This window comes from Pundamilia nyererei, unplaced genomic scaffold (genome assembly GCF_000239375.1).
Source record: "Pundamilia nyererei isolate P.nyererei 1_Seehausen unplaced genomic scaffold, PunNye1.0 scaffold00032, whole genome shotgun sequence".
NCBI classification, from domain to species: Eukaryota; Metazoa; Chordata; class Actinopteri; order Cichliformes; family Cichlidae; genus Pundamilia; species Pundamilia nyererei.
Window position 1 is genome coordinate 4,036,135 of NW_005187433.1, and position 5,574 is coordinate 4,041,708.

Consider the following 5,574-nt stretch of genomic DNA (forward strand, 5'->3'; position numbering starts at 1 on the left):
GAGGGTGTCTGCCTACCAAATCTAAACTGTAAACTGGTTCCACAGAAGAGGGTCCTGAAAGCTGAAGGCTCTGCCTCCCATTCTACTTTTAAATACCCCAGAAACCAGAGCTAAGACAGCATGAAGTGCTCTATTGGGGTGATACAGTACTATGAGGTCTTAAAGATAAGGTTATCTGATTATTTAAGACCTTGTATGGAGGAGCAGAATGTTAAATTCGATTGAAAGCGTTTTATGAATGAGTGCATGTGGCTTGTACTGTAGTGTGGTCAGTAGGACTGGCAAAGTGGTACACGACTGCCAGTCAAAATGTATGAATTAACAGGCTGTCAAAGACCACTGCAGAGGAAGGTGTGACACTTTGACCTTCTAGCTGACGGAGCAATGCTCTGACACTTCTGAGCTTTGCAGTCTGAAAAAAAGAGAGTGCCTGTTTTAGTTCTGGAACACACAAGTCAGAGGGTTGATAGTAATAGCCGCCTTAGTAGGATAAAGAGCCGCGCCATCACTGTCAACACCATCTAGAGCTGCGCTATGCAGTGCTCACACTGCTGCTAAAGTGATTCACTGTACCAAGAAAGAAGAAAGGAAGAAAATCTTTGTATGCAGCAAGTGTAGTGTCCACAGCATCTCTGAAACACTTAAAATCATGACATGCCTGTAGGAATGGCAGCTATGACTGGTGCAAAATTCTCAATCCTGTCTCATTAGTAGGTGCGGGTGATGAGTAGCCTACTGACAAAACACATCGAGACCATAACTGACGGGTGGAGCATGATGTTTTAAATTTTGGCATTCCCTGTGTTGTGGTTCCTCACGTCATATGATTGAATAAAGGCCTTTAATCCTCCCCATCATATCCGGGATTCCATAGCTCATTTATTGCAGCAGTGTGAATGTCACAGGGGAGTGGGTGGATGATGTGTCCACGGGATTCCCGTTATGCATGGTGAATGCAATTACCATCCTGTGATGGAAGAGAAAGGACATTGAGAAATGGTGGGTGAGTCACTTGGAAAGAGACCACAGTTCGGCCCTCTAATGAAGCTCATGTCTACTGGTGATAGATAATAAGGGCTTGCCCTGACTCCCTGAGGAGGAAGTGGAGGGGGGGCTCTGTGTGTGACGCAAGCTCGCTTTTTGAGATGCTGTGTACACATGTAAGAACCTGATTTACAGATCCCCTTTGTCAAAGCTAGTAAGAGTCTCTCTATCTTTTTATTTAATGTCTTATTTCATCAGTCAGTTTCATTTCCCCCACTGGTCCTATCTACCTCTATCTATTAAATTCCCGTCTCTCATCTGCCCACTTACTGTCCTCTATTTTAAAGCCTGTTCTCTTTTGTCTGTTTTTCTCCTTGGGCTCATTTAGGGTCAGCCATCTTTTTCCCAGACTCTGCCAAATGCTCTGTCTAGGTCATTCTGAACATTAGTATTCACAGCAGTCATTTTCCTCAGTTAGTTCTCCTTCAAGTCTGGATAGTGTCTGCTGTAAGCAGTATGAAGAGCTGCACAGACTTATTTTCTAAATTCAGGAAAATAAAATTATTCACTATATGAGAACATTAATATCCAGAAATCTTATGTAACTTTATTTTTTTGCAGTTTTGGTGATCATTCATGTAAGTTATTAGTAAGAAGTCATGTGTGTTTCTGGAATTTTGAGATTCAACTTTTTAAAGGAGATGCAATCACAGCATTTTAACTTGGTTACATGGTATCTCTGACTTGGTCAGCCAAAAAAGATGCATTTTCTTATTTTCATTTACTTTTGTGTTTGCAGTTTCAGCCAGCCTCAAAGTGCAGAGATTGTCTGACCTGTCAGGTCCACACAAAAGTGATGTCAGATTGTGTTTCATGACTGTGCAATACAGAATGTAAAAATCACATACTTTATACCTATTCTGCTGGATGATTTAATATAAACAGTGTCCCACATCCTCACTTTAAATTGAACAACTTTTTTTTTTAAAGCCATTAAGATAATTTACATACTTCAATTACTGCTACTGGCAGTTTTTTCTGTCTAGCATGCAAGGATAACGCACAGAAAAAGTGAAAATTCTTCTGCTTACACTGTGCGAAGCTGAGAAAGTGCTCATAGTGCTTTAATGTTTGCCATTATGATGTTCTCACATGTGCTTCTGTGGCAGACACAGAGGGGGGAAATTTAGGCAGTTTATTTGTCTATGTTAGTTGTAGACTGTTAGATGAAAACGGGTACAAAAATGAGATACTCTACCAGACAAAATGTGTGATTCAGAGTTTTTCCAGAAAGGCTGTGATGCCTGTTGTGTGGTGGAACAATATATCAGACTTGGGTGACAAATAGTTACTCCATGCTACAAGAGCATTTTTTATATATGTGGAGGCTTCAGGATAAAATGTAACAGATTTTAAATACAACAGCACTTAATTTTAATAATAATAGTCAGACTGAACTGAGACCTGAGCTCTCAGTTTAACTTGATACACACACACACACACACACACACACACACACACACACACACATACAAAGAGCAAAGTCCCTGCCCACGGATTGCACTATCCATCATCTGCCCATGAAAATCTCTTCTCCTCCACGGCACACTTCATTTCTGTGCCACACTTCCTGTCATTTTACTGCTGCCATCCATCTCTCCTTATCCCCTCCCTTTATCAGGTGAGCAAGGTCCTCACTATCACAGATATATGCAGCAGCTTCTCCAATGCCCTAGACTAGGAAATGTGTAGACTAGAGAGAAAGAAAAAAATATCCGACACACATGTATTTATTAACCCTTTTGTTTGTCTTATTAGTATCGTTCATGCAAATCATTGTAAGCATTGAGGCATCATTTTCTCCCTTTGCATTCCAGTGTGCTGTTACCTAAGCACCATCTTTATTTTTCCTTGACTCCAGACAGCCATCCTGCCTTCCTCAAGAGACAGGGCTTACTGTAAAAGCTTTTGGGGTTATTATGCCGAGAGATACAAAGTTTGTCTTCATAGAAGCATTGGCAAGATTTATGGGCGAGCCTATTAGCCTAAAGAGTTTTCAAAGGCATCTGCACCTTCCCCTAACAAAGAAACCCAAGGCAGCTCAGTCTATGCTAAACTGAGCGGTAGCAGCGATAATGGTGGTTTTAGCAGTATCATCATTTACATCTTTTTAATGTCCCATAATTCACCTGTTTACCAATTATTCTTCAAAGGAGTTAAACACCTTACATTCATGCTAGCTGCTCTGGAATACTGTAACTAGTGTCCCTTTGAAGTACAAGCTTACATCAGCATGCTTACACGCTCAGAATCACAATGCTAGCATGCTACATTTAGCTGGTTTTCAACATACTCTGCATGTTAAAATTGATGCTAACATCAGCAATAACTGACAGCTGATTAGGTGGATGGAAACGGCAGTACTTTTGATTATACCTCCAAAGTGCTGGTATGCAAGGAGCTAGATGAAAATGCTAGATGGTAGAAATGCTAGAAGGAGCTAGATGGTTTTTCATTTCTGTCTGTCTTCACATATGTTGTTGGATATTTGGTGGTGATATAAAAAGGAAATGCAAACCTCACAGTGATAGAGGAAATAGAATAGAGGATCCCTTTAATCTCTGATTCTAGTAATAAACAGGAGCAAAGTAGCGTGCCTACCAATATAACTATTCCGGTAATAATCTAAAAAATATCGGGGCTAGATGGCCGAATGGATGGATAGATGGACCTAACTAGTCCAAAATATATTTTTTTCTATTGATATGCTTATTTTTCTTAAATAAGTGCTCATAGATAAGCTGCTCTGAAGCACAGACCATATATGTTTGTACTAATCGATGTCTGTACCCATATGGAAAAGAAATAGTAAAAACTTATATGGGATTTACTCATGAAAGTGGCCACTTTCTCATTACTTTCATATATTGTTTTAGTAAGTATCCAAAACATACAAGTTTCATTATATAAATTTTCAAGGGATCTTATATCTGTTTTCACTCTTATATGCTTTTCATACAAGTTTCACACAAGACAGATACAAACTTTGTAAGATTTATATGTATCTTCTCCATATGGGTAATCTTCATAACTGTAGATATTTCAGTCTGAACCAAAGTAGGTGACAAACCAACTTCCCCATACCTAGAGCTTAATGTAGCAAAAAAGCATGCAAATACAGAAGTGATTCTAATGATAGGATAATGGTAGGATTAGCTTGCAAAAGAAATAGGATTAGCTTTGTTGGTGATCAGTATTTCCTTCCTTCCTTTCTTCTTTGTAATTAAAAATGTCTTGAAAGTATAACTAAAATGCCTGTGTTTAAATATCTGGATATATAGTATAGAAAACTGAAACTGAACAAAAAAGATTAACGCATAGCGTTAGCAACAGGTTTAACATGTTCTGACTAAGATGGTGGCTCAGTGTTCAAACCTTTCCTCATCGCCTCATAAAGTCTCAGAAAGGAAACAAAAAGTAATATTGCCATTTTAAGAGTTGAAAAATCATTTCCACCTTTTTAACTGTTTATCCAGCTTGGGTTTTAAATAATGTAATGCTCAATACAAATTATTAATTTGTCAAGTGTGAAGGAAAAGTCTAAATTTTAGCTTTCACAGTTGTATTCTAGTGCACAGACAGCCGTGTTTTTACAATTTAACATTTATAAACAATCAGATGTAATTCAACTTACTTAGGACAGGAAATGGTGGGTGACACAAGCTGTGGACTACTTTGTCATAAGGGTTTGTGCACCTGTCCACTCTAATGAGCACATGACATAATTGAATACTGTAACCAAAATACACTATCAAAGTTCATTATGACTGGGCAATACTGTCCTTTAATGTGAACTTTACCCTCCTTTATCCCTCTCCTCACCCCCAACCAGTCACGGTAGATGGCTGGCCCCTGCCCAAATCTGATTCTGTCAGCGCTTTCTTTTTTTAAAAGGGAGTTTTTCCTTCCCACTGTCACCAAGTGTTTTCTCACTGGAATTTGTCTGATTGTACGGAATTTCTCTGTATTTTTGCAGGATCTTTAGCTTACAATATACATTACCTTGGCATGACTATTATGGTGATTTGGTGCATCATAAATAGAATAGAAGTGAATTGAATAAATGAAACAATGTATGTGAAGATATATGAATTTTACAAGTTATTAATTTTCCTCTGAGTGCAGATTAGCCTGCACCAAGCAATATATATTTGTATCAGACATAAGTCTGCAAGCCAAGTCTATTCCGTGTATTTGATTTGAGTCCTACTGTACTGTCAAGGGGACATCCTGGTATTTCCATGTCATGGAATGGGATGGAAGAAGGCCAGACATTTGAGTTCGAAGGTGAATAACTCACAGGAGGACATATCAGCTTCTGAGGAAACTAAACAGGTACAAAGTGACAGCACCAACTTTCAATGTATAAGCTAGCTGAATTTTTTTTAATGTGTAGAAGAGGAATTAAGAGCATTTTCAGCTGAAATCACACACACACACACACACACACACACACACACACACACACACACACACACACACACACACACACACACATAAATATATAGAAAACATAATAAGTAAAAGTTT